General features: G+C 36.1%; 1 protein-coding gene across 1 annotated transcript in view; it reads right to left on the bottom strand.

Annotated features, from left to right (window-relative positions):
- NFE2L2 (NFE2 like bZIP transcription factor 2) overlaps positions 1–15,460 on the bottom strand; it is a 183,834-nt gene that overhangs the window by 127,242 nt on the left and 41,132 nt on the right. Inside the window, exon 2 of the mRNA XM_082658473.1 lies at positions 9,621–9,683. The gene's annotated coding sequence lies outside the window, so the exon portion shown is untranslated. The remainder of the gene's footprint in view (positions 1–9,620; positions 9,684–15,460) is intronic.

Here is a 15,460-nt window from a genome sequence, read left to right as displayed (position 1 = left end):
AGACCAGGGATGATGATGAGAGAAGCTGGAGTTGACTTTGGCTTACAGAGTTACAAGAGGATCCCAGAGAGGCATGATCCGAGTAGCAGCATGTAACATTCATATGTGGCTAACTTGAAAGGTAGTAGGGTCAGTCTGAAAACCCAAATGGTCTGACCCGTAGGTTCTTCGAGGTGACTAGCTGGTCATGGAGTCCCTAGGACTGAAATAGCAGTGCAGCCCACTAAGGTCCTACTTGCTTTATTTATCAAAGAATCAAACAAACAAAAAACCTTCAGGGCTAGAAAAAAGAAACATTATCTAGTCTCCAGATACAAATCAGTTCTTAGACACAGTTTAAGGAAATCTGAGTACTCTCGAGGCAGTGCCTACTTGAATCTTCCTTTCATCATGCAAAGGGACATGTGGCCATTTATTAGGATAATTGTTAATGACGAAGCAGAAATAGTTTGCTTTCATCTGGTATGAACAATAGCACACACAATTTCACCTTCTTGCCACAGGAGTATATCACCTTTCAGGCTCTGGGCCACAATCAAGCAGAAAACTTGCTATTTTCCTCATTATAGGACATCACATTGGCTCATTAGACTGTTAACACTACATAGATCGGGACAAAAGAGTAGAAAGTATATATACCTTTGAAACTTTGAAAAATGTTCAAGGGTTCAGTGGTGTAGAGAATATGTTTGGTCGTGATTCTAAAGTAAGGGTTAAACATTGTACTTGAGCCCTTTCCCATGAAGAAGAGACACTATTTTGGTGGACCTCTTTGAATTTTAGCGGTTTACTACTGGGTCCAAGCGGAGCATCTAACCCTGGAACACCAAACAACTGCAATCCCACTTGCTCATCGTGATCCAGGTGTTATCTGAGACTCCTACCTCAAGTTGAAAAGGTAAATATAGAACCAGGCCTGGACAGGTCCTGAAAGCAAGTAAGTTTAATGAACAAGGTGCTCGTATTCTCCTGTTGCCTATTCCTGTGAGCCTTGCTGTTCCTCTCCAACTTACATATATTGCCTCATGGGGGCTTAACTTAGGAGGAAAAAATTAAAACCTCGGTTACAGATGTGTTTTACTGGCTTGGAGTGGATTGCTTTAGGATTTATAGCTCACTTAGAGACCAGATGGACGAGGGAAAAAGACAGTCCTTACAATGGGCAGATTTTGAACAAATATATCTCATTGTTCAATCTTCCTGGAATCAATAGTGGCTAATGATTTGGTAACTTGATGAGCAACTTGGAAGGGGTAAGATTAGTGACAAGGAAGTTTGAGAAAAAGGTATGTGAAAGGACCTTTAGGTATGGGCCAGAAGATGAGAATATCATATTGTATATTGTTGAAAAGTGGAGATGATTACATTTCCTGGTAACAGTATTTAAAATTTTAATTAGTTTTGGGGTTTACACTGAAGATTAATTTATAAAACAAATAAACTTGATCCTGCAGTGGCTGATTCTGGTGGAATGTGTGTGTGTGTGACAAAAATCCTACTTATTTCCTTCTCACTCTTCCCTTATAAACCCGTAGGCTACTCAGAGTATGAGTAAAGCTACTAATATAGTCCATCCTCATTTTAGAGATGAGAAAATGTTCAAAGAATTGACTTGACCTGTTGCATGTCGTACTGTTAGTGGCATAGCCAGAATGAAAACTCAAGTCTGCCTCGTAAGATAGTGCCCTCACCAGAATAGCATATTACTTCTGTAACTGGGAATAAATGCTATTTAATGGTAACTCCACCCTTCCTTGCTATCTAATCCATAACTCATGATGACAGAAAAGTAGCACAATTTTCTATTCTTCGAAACGTGGAAAAGAGAGTTGCAGGTATAGACACTAGAATAAAAAACATTAAATATTTGAATGTATATTTATAATCTGCATCATACATTTTCCCCTCAGACTTGGAATGGCCTTCGAGCTACAAGTGGTAAACATCGTGCTCAGAGTGTTGTACTCATCGTGTAATTTAAGGGGAAGGCAGCATAAATCTCTGAAAGATGTTGCTGTCTCCAGCTGTGACTTTTATTTAAGGTTGCACTGTCCACATGAGGCGTTTGAGCACTTGAAATTTGGCTAATCTGAATTGAGATGTGCTGTATAAAATATACACCAGACTTTGAAGACTTAGTACAAAAAAATAATGTAACATATTTCATTAGAAATTTTAAAATACTGACTGTATGTTAAAGTGATAACATTCTGGAAATTTTTGGTTAAATAAAACATATTATTAAAATTAATTTTACATGTTGTTTTACCTCAGCGTGGCTATTAGAAAGTGTAAAATGACATTTGTACTTTGCTTTCTATTTCCCTTAATCAGTGTTGATGAGAGAAAACCAAATCAAATTGAATGGAATTTGGACAAAGTTTCCTGTAGTTCATTAGAGCTGTCAAAATATTAAAGATGTCAGTTATTTCACCAGTCTATAAGCTGCTGAGTTTTTACTTTTGACAAAATCACCATCCGCAAATTGGAATTTTTCATTTTTCAGAAAATATTGGAATGGCAGTAAGTCGGGACTGTGTCTAATTCTGCTTTTAACACAGAACAAGTTACATTGATGGTATTTGATAATTTTGCTTTAGAAATCAGGTGGACAAAAGCAATTTAGCTCCCCAGGGAAAGTATAGTGAAAAAGGGCTTACTGGTTAGTTGCTTTGAACATAGGAATATTTACTTTTAAAATCTGAGGCTTATAAGGGGAGGTTGCTACTTTTGAAAAGCTGCTACACTTAAAGGTTGTTAAAATGAAATTACTTCCCTTAAAGAATGAAAAAATAAATAAATAAATAAAAAGAAAATCTGAGGCTTATATCACTTTATCATATTATTTCTAATTTTATTTCACTATAAAATTTTAATTCCTCTATAATGAGATGATATTCTTTTTGATATATAAAATTTTAGGTTGGCTATAATCATTCTTTTACAATATTCATTAAATCAAACCCATAAATAAATAAAATATATCATTATATATATTACATATCTAATATATAAAACATATTATATTAGACTAATACACACCAGCATGACAAAACCACAACTAATGTCTTCCAAGTAGGAATGCTAACTTTCCAGAACTTAATGATTTCCTTGGTCTCCTACATTGCGGAGGCGTTCCAATAAAGTTCAAACAACCTTCCAAGATAGAATCATATTATGGCTGTCTTTGAAATGACAGAGACTGTGAGTACTACATGGAGGCACAGCACCATACCTGCTAAAATGGACCATAAAGGTCAGTGGTGATGCTCAGTTAGATTAGTGTCTTCTTCTCAAATCTGTTCCTCCTCCTTCTCCTGTGTTGATGGTATCACCATCTATTCACAGTCCTTCTATATTTCCTCACTTTCATTCCGTGTGTCCAAGTGGTCATTAAATAGTGTCAAGTCTACCTTTGAAATATCTCTTGAATTCTTCCCTCTCTCAACCATTTTCAGGAGAACTTTCCTAGGTGAGCCTCTCATCAACTTGGCCTCTGATACCTGGAATAGGTTTCAAATGATTAAGTTTCCAAAATGAGGACCTGTCTGCAACTTTTTCCCACTTTAACTGAAGGTCCATATTGCCACCACAATGACCTATCCAAATATCCTAAAGATATTTCCAACTGGATCCTTGCCACCTACAGGATAAAGTCCAAACTCCTTAACATAACCTTAAGGCTCTATATGTTCTAATCTCAATTTACTTTTCTAGACTTACATCCTGCCTCTCCTACTACATCCTAGACTATGAAACCTATGTTTTAAAAAAAAAATCACATAATCAAAAATCCTTTAACATTCTGGATTTTTTATTGTTAATATTGGGGGAACTGAGGGGATTTATGTATTGTATAATAAAACAGACATTACTCAAATATAAATCTATTACTTATAGAAAATTTATTCTGTGTATTTCCCTTTGTCAATGAAGTGGGAATTCTTTTGATAGCAAGAGACAGAAATCAAATTTGAATTAGCTTTAGCAAAATTAGAAATTATTGGCTTATGGATTCCAAGGAAGCATTAAGAAAAACCAACCTAAGAGATGGGCAGGGCTGCAGTTGGGCCTCAGGAATGACTGCAGGAACTCCACTGCCATCAAAATTCCTTTTGACAGTTGGCTCAGCTCCTCTCTGCATGTTGCCTACATCTGCTCTCACTGCAGACAGGATGTCCCCACAAAGTGGAAAACAAGGATAACAACAGTTCTTTGGGTCAGTGTTCTTTAATAACCACGTGGCTGCCTCTCTTTCTTGATTCCAACTTGAAAAATTCAGAGGAAAGCCTCTGACTGTACTGTCTTAGGCCAGGTGCCTATCCCTGGACCCAATAAGTGTTATCAGGGGAGTGGGGTCATGTAAGCAAGAAAAGTTCTGCCTACAACCATGTGGATGGTAGAGAGGGAGAGGGATACCACTTCTTAGGAAAGAGAGCTTTTAGGGAAGGCAGTATCACAGACAATCACTCAAGTAATTTTTTTTTTTTTTTTTTTTTTTTTTTTGCGGCACATGGGCCTCCCACTGCCGTGGCCCCTCCCACTGCGGAGCACAGGCTCCAGACACGCAGGCCCAGCGGCCATGGCTCACTGGCCCAGCCGCTCCGTGGCATGTGGGATCCCCCTGGACCGGGGCACGAACCCGTGTGCCCTGCATCAGCAGGCGGACTCTCAACCACTGAGCCATCAGGGAAGCCCCCACTCAAGTAATTCTTAAATAATTTTAGTGATATTAGATAAAAACAGCTGCAAATTGTGTAATTTTTAATTATATTTAACTTCAATTTTAATTACTAATTGATCCAGGCCTGCTAACACTGTAGCTGGCACCACTAAGAGATTTTTAGGCCTGCTTGGCCTACAAATTTGTGCTCATAATTTGCTTTTTCTACTTAAGATTTTCTTGTTTGTTTTGTTTTAGGTTTCTAATGATATTGGTTCCAAATACTGTTAATTTAAGTTCCTAATAGTCATAACACATATTTCTGTATTTGCTTATTTTGTTGGCCAGAACTTCAAGAATCATGTAAAATAATCATTTGTATCATTGTAAAATTTTTAGATAAGTGTATAAATAAAGGCTAGTAGGGTACGGAAGCAGGAAAAGGGTACCTCATCTGAGTGACTGTATAGGTTCCTGTTGGAGCTAGAAGGGAACTCAATGACAGCAAGACTTATAACAAGTTGGGATGCAGAGTATGGCATTCCCAGTTTTTAAAATATTGGAACAATACTAAATGGGTTGGTAAGCTGGGGCTGACCTGAGATACTACCCTTCCTCCAGCTCTCCACAGTTCAACAACTAAAAGGTTAGATCTTGGCATAGTAGGGGTTGATTAGTTCCAACTGGTTGTTTAATATTTTGAGCATCAGTGATATTAAAACACAGTAATTTATGTAATTTGATTCCTAGTGGGATACACCCTCAGGACCAAAAAAAAAAACTTACAAAAAAATCTTATGTCATCTTTGATCACCAAATTGTCAGTAAAAATTCTGAAAGTATTAAAGTAGTCTAAAAGAAGGGACCAAGATTTTTAGCAAAAAGAAATCCAACTACAAAACCAAAGAAGCAAAACTTTGTAGTCAAGTTTCTATTGAAAATATGAGTATGAACTCATAATGCATTTTTACCCTTAAACTTCTATTTTCCTAGTTCTGTTCACTGAAAAGGCTCAGAAACAGTGAACAACCTTAAAGAAATAAATACTACCACGGCCTAGACTGTGGCCTCTAGGGCTTAGAGAAACGGCTACTTTGAGATCTGGAGCAAGAGATGTATAAGACGAGCCTGGAAATATTGTCATACAAACAGTGAAGAAGCTTGATAGCTTCTTCTTTGATACGACTACTACATGTAAAAGGACTCAGGAGCTAACTTGAGAAGGTTCCCACAATTTGAGCATCAATAAAAATAACTGCAATTGATTAAACATATCAAGTATGTTAAAATCCATGAGATCATAATGGTATTTTAAAAAGAATTTCATTGGTCACCTTTGGAGGTTGCTAGTAAACCAACTCATTACTCTGAAAACTGGTAAGTATAGGGAAAGAATCAAGCATTTAGCCTGCCTTTCTCTTATGAGCTATACCTCTTGGTAGTTAAATGGTTGAGGTCAGGGAAATTATACAAATAGATATTATAGAAATAGTATAGCTAATAAATGAAGAAGAAAAGATAGAATATTACCATTTGGCAAACTCTTAATGGAAATAATGGAACTAGGCAATTATCATTGAGGGCTGTTAACATAAAAAGAAAAACACTAGATATCACTATCTCCTGATGGAAGAGCTTATTACCACTTATGAAATGTTTTTGTTTAAAAACAAAAGTTAAAGTTTAATAAGATCAAACCTCTAGATCTAACTGGAAGTTTGTAGATGATTAAAGGGAATAGAGAAACATGTTAATTGACGCCACAGGAATGCAATCAAGTCTAGATGTGGGGAAACTCTTTAGGGTGAATGACAATAGCTGACACTCAGAGCCTGACAGGAATTTTTTTTAGGCTTTCTCCCCTAAGCCAAAATGAAACTATGTACCCAGAGAAAAGAAGCAAATTGGAAAAAATGTAGTCGGAAGGGTGGGTCAGTCTCTTTATCATTCAGGCTGCAACCCAGTTCTTTGGAAAACCGGAAACAACTGTCTTTGCCTTGGAAATCTCTACAGGACCAGAGGTGTGGCTCTAGAAAGTGGTTCAAAGTTCACCTGTCCTTTTGCCAATCCCCAAAACCTCGCCTATTCATCTCAAAATGCTTGTAGTTACTGGGACATTGAACTGTGCCTTTGTGATGTAGATTTTCTACCCCTATCTTCTCTAGGACCTAAGAGCCATTCTTTGAAATGCAAACTTTAGGGAGGTGTTTCTCATCCAACAAAACAAAACAAAAAGAAGGGTGGAAATATTTGGAAATGGGGCAAATGAGAAATCTTAAAAATCTTATCTATAAATATTAGTAAAAAGGCTTTAGTCATCTGAACAGATGAACACAACTTTTTCCAACTGCCAAAACAAAATTTGAATCCAACTATTCTTTTATAAACTAGTGAGTTTTTAAAAATGTTTTTTAAAAATGAGAGCTATAAGTTCTCTGCATCTGCCCATATGTTTGTGTGTATCTGTATACATATGTTGTAGATGTGTGATATTTTTCTACCTTCAGATGGTATTGTAAGCAGACAGGGTATGGGATCCGTGGAGAAAGAGAACCAGGCATGGCTTTCTTGACATAAGAGAAGCCATTTTGTGGCTTAAAGACTTAAACATAAGACATGACATTATAAAACTCCTAGAAGAGAACATAGGAAAAATGTTCTCTAATGTTTTGTACCAATGCTTTCTTAGGTCAGTCTCCCAAGGCAATAGAAATAAAAGCAAAAATAAACAAATAGGACCTAATCAAGCTTACAAGCTTTTGCACAGCAAAGGAAGCCATAAACAAATGAAAAGACAACCTATGGAATGGGAGAAATTTGCAAATGATGTGACCTACAAGGGCTTAATTTCCAAAATATACAAACAGCTCATACAACTCAACAACAAAAAACCAAACAACCCAATTGAAAAATGGGCAGAACTAAGTAGACATTTCTCCAAAGAAGACATAAGATGGCAAACAGGCACATGAAAAGATGCTCAACATCACTAATTATTAGATAAATGTAAATCAAAACTGAAATGAGGTACCACCTCACGCCAGTCAGAATGTCCATCATTAAAGTCTACAAAATAACAAATGCTAGAGAGGGTGTGGAGAAAAGGCAACCCTCCTACACTGTTAGTGGGAATGTAAGTTGGTGCAGTCAACATGGAACACAGTACGCAGGTTCCTCAAAAACCAAAAATAGAGTTGCCATACGATCTAGCGATCCCACTCCTGGACATATATCCAGACAAAACTATAATTTAAAAAGATACCTGCACCCCTATGTCCACAGCAGCACTATTCACAATAGCCAAGACATGAAAACAACCTAAATGTCCATCAACAGATGAATGGATAATGAAGATGTGGTACATATATACAATGGAATACTACTCAGCCATAAAAAAGAATGAAATAATGCCATTTACAACAAAATGGATGGAACTAGAGGTTATCATACTAAGTGAAGTAAGTCAGAAAGAAAAGGACAAATACAACATGATATCACTTACATGTGGAATCTAAAATATGACACAAATGAACTTATCTATGAAACAGAGACAGACTCACAGACATAGGGAACAGACTTGTGGTTGCCAAGGGGGAGGGGAGGTGGGGGATGGAGGGAGTGGGAGTATGGGGTTTGTAGATGCAAATCATTATATATAGAATGAATAAACAACAAGGTCCTACTGTATAGCACAGGGATCTAGGTTCAATATCCTGTGATAAACCATAATGAAAAAGAATATAAAAAAAGAATGAATATATGTGTATAACTGAATCACTTTGCTGTACAGCATCAACTATACTTCAATTAAAAGGAAAAAAAAAGGAAGCCATTTTGACCTAAGCCATTTTGTGATCTAAGTCTGGCCACCATGCTTGCCTTTGAATAGGTCTCAGTAATTAATGATCTTAAAGGAAGTGAAGGAATGCAGGAACAAAGGAAAAGCAGTCAAGAAACAATAGTACAGTGATAAAACAGAGTCCTAGTTCCTTCTCAAGGGATATATGTAACAATCTGATATATATCTTTGAGTTCTGCAAGAACTAAGGCCCCAACCCCGGTGGAGGATGAAATGACGATGTTGAACTTTTTTGGCCCTCGTGACTTCAGTCAACTAAAACTGGGACTCTGTCAACCTTTGCCCCAATTCTATGCTGAATCATCCTCTGTTCTAGCCCCTTCAAGAATATGCATGTACCCTTCACTTAAAACTTCCCCAGTTTTGCTGTCTGGGGAGATACTGCTTTGGGAAAGACCCCCGGTGTTCTCTTTACTTGTTGCAAATAATAAATTCTTCCTTCTCCTGATCTTTGACTTGGTTGTGTTTTTTGACTTGACACCCACCAAGAGGCAAACCCAGTTTTCAGGTAACAGTATTGCCAAAATTAATTTTAAAACATCTCTATTTAACTGGTTTAGAATTAAATACTTATAAATTAAGTATTCCTAAAGTTCTCAGAAATATGATGAAAACTAACCCAAATGTTTTTCAAGTTTCCATGATCTGGGAAAATACTGAGTATTAAAGTTAATTTAAATTTGTTGGTTTAATAAAAATAGACATGCCTTAGAGTTATCAGCGTTAAATACAAAACTTTTATTCTACCTGGGTTTACTAATCAAATAAGCTCATTTTGAAACCCAGCAGGACCCTGTGGGGCTCCTGGGCACAGAAACCTTTCTGTACCATTTCTTGTTTGTAGGGAACAGACTCCAGCCTCCATGACCTTCCCTGAATTCCAAAGGGCAGATTCCAGCTGGTTGCAGTTGGGGAAGGGAGGGGATGGAGAGACAAGGGAGGAGCAGACAAGAAACCACCTGAGGCAAGATTAAAGGAACCAGAGAAGCTCATCAAGATTAGGAGACTACCTGAGATGAGATTAAAGGAGTGCAGGCCCTGCACACACCCCAATCTTATCAGCAAACCCACCCTTGAACCATTGCTATAAAAACTCACCAATTCCGCCTGGGTTGGGACACACAGTGTTTCAGGGCGGGAGTCTCCTGTGTCCCTCTTTGCCTGGCAACGAAATAAAGTTATTCTTTTCTACTTCACCCAAAACTCTGTCTGTGAGATTCGATTTGGCCCTAGTGCACAGAGGTTAAGTTTTTGGCATCAAATTTACTTTTGTTACAAAATTCGCTAGCAAAAAAAAAAATGTGGTATAACAAAATTTTCATATCACAGTTGTTGAAAACTAATACATTACATAGATATAAGATAAGAGTTTTTAGGTATAATAATTCTGTTTTATTGTAGGTGTACTTAAAAATAGCTTTCAGGGCTTCCCTGGTGGCACAGTTAAGAATCTGCCTGCCAACCAAGGGGACATAGATTCAAGCCTTGTTCCGAGAAGATCCCACATGCTGCAGAGCAACTAAGCCTGTGTACCACAACTACTGAGCCTGCACTCTAGAGCCTGAGAGCCACAACTACTGAAGCCTGCACATCACAACTACTGAAGCCTGTGCACCTAGAGCCCATGCTCTGCAACAAGAGAAGCCCCAGCAATGAGAAGCCCATGCACTGCAACGAAGAGTAGCCCCCACTCACCACAACTAGAGAAAGCCTACATGCAGCAATGAAAACCCAACCCAGCCAAAAATAAATAAATAAATGAATTAATTAAAAAAAATAAAACCAGCTTCCAAAATCTTTTGGTAACTTGAAACTTTACAGTTTTGCTAAGTTAAATTATATGATGTAAATTTATTAAATAGCTAGATCATTTCCAAATAAGACAAAGTATGGTACATTAATTATTGAACATAGGTTTATCTACTTTTGGCTTCCTATTACAAAGAAATTAAAAGATAAATTTGTGTTTGTTAGTACACATGTCCTGTGCTTCGAAAAATGGTACAAGAAACATATTATGGAAATTATTAAAAAATATTAGTCTGCCAATTCACAAAAATGCTAATGTAAAAGACAGTTCATAATTGCTTACTTTCATTAAAAATTAAGGTTTCTAAGGGTTAAGAATTCGAATTAATATATGTAATTAATATTACTAAAAATAATAAGGGAAACAATTATGTATGCAAGGAAAACAAAATGAATTTTTGGGTATGAAAATTATGAGGTATGGAGATGCATTTTTACTGAGGGAAAACAAAGTGATTTTGTCCTAAAATATAGCTGGTATTCCAGAATGAGAAAGAGGAAAATAAAGGACAAACTCTGGACATAGAAAGTTGTAAAAGGTTTATGAAAAAAGAAATCTTGGAAAAGAAATTTTGTGTATGATCAAGCTGGACAAGATTGAATTGATTTATTATAAGGATTTTAGAAATAAGCTTTAACATCAATAGTGTATTTATGTAAAACTAAAACCTAGTTTTTTTCTGCCAAAAAAACAAAAAATTTTTGAACTATTGGTCTGCTCCTGATAAGATGTTATGAAAATTTTTTGCCTAGAAAGCAAAGATTTTAGGTCTTACCAACTGTGCTTCACACTGTGTCCATCAGGTCTTTGTTTGCTTAAAATTGAATCTTCCTAATATTAATATTACAAGAGTTGAATTTTATTTACAATTATTTAACTCTTTGTATTTACTTACAATGTCTTTAATTGTCGCCATGGTTAAATGGATATCTAAGTATTGTTTCATAGTGATCTGTTTTCCTATTTGATCAAATGTTTTAAAGCCTTTTAATATTTTTGACAAACTTCAACCAAATACTAGATGAGCTCTCTCTCTCTTTTTACCTTGAACTAACTTTAAAATTTCCCAGAGGGTCCCTGGGATTTGCTGGATTTGCTCTCTCTCTTTATAAAAGAGAGATATTAAACTAATTTGGCTTATTTGATATATTAAATTACATGAGGAGCATCGTCAAATAAGAAGTAATACTAGGCCTTCTTTATGTTGTGTGTGAATAGGCATATATTATAAATGTTCCAGAAATTATGTGAAATACCTAAAAATCTGATATGTTTTGTATAATGTCATCATAATGTCAGTTGTCATCTTAAAATGTCGTACATCACAAAAATAACTATACTTCCTTATCAAATGAACTCTAATAAGGGGAATTTTAAGTCTTTTATTATTTATAGACAGTTATTGTCTTACTCAGATGTTTTTACAAAATCTGCCTGCAAATGTGTTTCATCTTCAGAAAAAATTATGGAAAGGAATCTAACAAGTACTCTAGAATACAAGAATTTACAGAACCCTAATGGAGAAACTTTTGGCTTTATAAACTTCTAACATAGATGAAGAGCCACAATAATTAATCACATGGGAATGAATGAACTGATGAAGATGATTATAATTCTTTATGACCTTTTTGTTCAAAAGATTACTAATTTTTAAAAAAATGTTTGACTTTTCAGATTTAAGGAAATCTTTGTCTCTTTTCTCTTAAGCTATCAACAATTTGGTAAGATATGCCTTTGTGAATAAAGATGAAACTTTTACTTTTTCTCCCAGCCTGATTCCTCCAGAATTCAGAAACTTTCAGTAAGTATTCTTATTTTCATGGCAACTTAGCTATTTGCACAAGTTCAATAGAAATCTCTTCTCCTTGTAACAGAATACAATTGGAAACTGGTTATATTACCAAGGCTTTGACTGTAATGCATATTTGAGAGAGTCATGCATAGACTCAGATTTGATCAGATGGCTTTAAGGAAATGAGAATTGACTTTATGGAGTCAATAAAGTGCCTTAAGAAAACTACCTGCTATGTTGCTTACAGGGTTCTCAACAGCCTTAATGAGGTAATGAAGGTCACTTCCTGGCAGGTACAGGAACCTCAGGATATTTGGGGGACTTCAAGAAGAAAGAATTTCACCCAAATCTGTAGGTATTGCAGGCAAATCTGAGGATATGTTCTTGGTTTAAGACGACTTTAGATATTCAGTCTGAGATTCCTTACAAAAAGTTCCAACAAAGCAGATTGAAAAGAGCCTATAAGAGCAATTGCTATTCTTGCTACACTTATGTGATTATCAGGCCAAGTTTATTGAATCTAGATTTACTTTGCAAACAAATTAGTCTTCATTTGACTTTCTTTATAAAAATAGGGGTAATCTTAAAGAGAAAAACTATGTTTCAATAATACACCTTTGTGGATATTAGATTCTAGTGCTGTTTCTTTTTTTTTTTAATTTAATTAATTTTTTTATACAGCAGATTCTTATTAGTCATCAATTTTATACACATCAGTGTATACATGTCAATCCCAATCGCCCAATTCAGCACACCACCATACCGACCCCCCGCCCCCGCGGCTTTCCCCCCTTGGTGTCCATAAGTTTGTTCTCTACACCTGTCCCTCAACTTCTGCCCTGCAAACCGGTACATCTGTACCATTTTTCTAGGTTCCACATACATGCGTTAATATACGATATTTGTTTTTCTCTTTCTGACTTACTTCACTCTGTATGATAGTCTCTAGATCCATCTACGTCTCAACAAATGACTCAATTTCATTACTTTTTATGGCTGAGTAATATTCCATTGTATATATGTTCCACATCTTCTTTATCCATTCATCTGTCGATGGGCATTTAGGCTGCTTCCATGACCTGGCTATTGTAAATAGTGCCGCAATGAACATTGCGGTGCATGTGTCTTTTTGAATTATGGTTTTCTCTGGGTATATGCCCAGTAGTGGGACTGCTGGATCATATGGTAATTCTATTTCTAGTTTCTTGAGGAACCTCCATACTGTTCTCCACAGTGGCTCTATCAATTTACATTCCCACCAACAGTGCAAGAGGGTTCCCTTTTCTCCACACCCTCTCCAGCATTTGTTGTTTGTAGATTTTCTGATGATGCCCATTCTAACTGGTGTGAGGTGATACCTCATTGTAGTTTTGATTTGCATTTCTCTAATAATTAGAGATGTTGAGCAGCTTTTCATGTGCTTCTTGGCCATCTGTATGTCTTCCTTGGAGAAATGTCTATTTAGGTCTTCCGCCCATTTTTGTATTCTGTTGTTTGTTTCTTTAACATTGAGCTGCATGAGCTATTTATCTATTTTGGAGATTAATCCTTTGTCCGTTGAGTTGTGTGCAAATATTTTCTCCCATTCTGAGGACTGTCTTTTCGTTTTCTTTTTGGTTTCCGTTGCTGTGCAAAAGCTTTTACGTTTCATTAGGTCCCATTTGTTTATTTTTGTTTTTATTTCCATTACTCTTCCATTATTCATTAGGAGGTGGATGAAAAAGATCTTGCTGTGATTTATGTCAAAGAGTGTTCTTCCTATGTTTTCCTCTAAGAGTTTTATAGTGTCCAGTCTTACACTTAGGTATTGAATCCATTTTGAGTTTATTTTTGTGTATGGTGTTAGGGAGTGTTCTAATTTCATTCTTTTACATGTAGCTGTGCAGTTTTCCCACTTATTGAAGATAATGTCTTTTCTCCTTTGTAAATCCTTGCCTGCTTTATCATAGATTGTTGACCATAGGTGCATGGGTTTACCTCTGGGCTTTGTATCTTGTTCCATTGATCTATGTTTCTGTTTTTGTGCCAGTACCATACTGTCTCAATTACTGTAGCTTTGTAGTATAGTCTGAAGTCAGGGAGTCTGATTCCTCCAGCTCTGTTTTTTTCCCTCAAGACTGCTTTAGCTATTCGGGGTCTTTTGTGTCTCCATACAAATTTTAAGAATTTTTGTTCTAGTTCCGTAAAAAATGCCATTGGTAAATTGATAGGGATTGCATTGAATATGTAGATTGCTTTGGGTAGTACAGTCATTTTCACAATATTGATTCTTCCAATCCAAGAACACGGTATATCTCTCCATCTGTTGGCATCATCTTTAATTTCTTTCATCAGTGTCTTATAGTTTTCTGCATACAGGTCTTTTGTCTCCCTAGGTAGGTTTATTTCTAGGTATTTTATTCTTTTTGTTGCAATGGTAAATGGGAGTGTTTCCTTAATTTCTCTTTCAGATTTTTCATTATTACTGTATAGGAATGCAACAGATTTCTGTGCATTAATTTTGTATCCTGCAACTTTACCAGATTCATTGATTAGCTCTAGTAGTTTTCTGGTGGCATTTTTAGGATTCTCTATGTATAGTATCATGTCATATGCAAACAGTGACAGTTTTACTACTTCTTTTCCAATTTGTATTCCTTTTATTTCTCTTTCTTCTCTGATTGCTGTGGCTAGGACTTCCAAAACTATGTTGAATAATAGTGGTGAGAGTGGACATCCTTGTCTTGTTCCTGATCTTAGAGGAAATGCTTTCAGTTTTTCACCATTGAGAATGATGTTTGCTGTGGGTTTGTCGTATATGGCCTCTATTATGTTGAGGTAGGTTCTCTCTATGCCCACTTTCTGGAGAGTTTTTATCATAAATCGGTGTTGAATTTTGTTAAAAGCTCTTTCTGCATCTATTGAGATGATCATATTGTTTCTCTTCTTCAATTTGTTAATATGGTGTATCACATTGATTTGCGTATATTGAAGAATCCTTGCAACTCTGGGATAAATCCCACTTGATCATGGTGTATGATCCTTTTAATATGTTGTTGGATTCTGTTTGCTAGTATTTTGTTGAGGATTTTTGCATCTATATTCATCAGTGATATTGGTCTGTAATGTTCTTTTTTTTTAGTATCAGGTATCAGGGTGGTTTTGGTGTCAGGGTGATGGTGGCCTCATAGAATGAGTTTTGGAGTGTTCCTTCCTCTGCAGTTTTTTGGAAGAGTTTGAGAAGGATGGGTGTTAGTTCTTCTCTAAATGTTTGTTAGAATTCACCTGTGAAGCCATCTGGTCCTGGACTATTGTTTGTTGGAAGATTTTTCATCACAGTTTCAATTTCATTACTTG

Source organism: Grampus griseus, assembly GCF_964374135.1.
Source record: "Grampus griseus genome assembly, chromosome: 7".
In the NCBI taxonomy this organism is placed as follows: Eukaryota; Metazoa; Chordata; class Mammalia; order Artiodactyla; family Delphinidae; genus Grampus; species Grampus griseus.
This window is presented reverse-complemented; position numbering and strand designations above follow the sequence as displayed.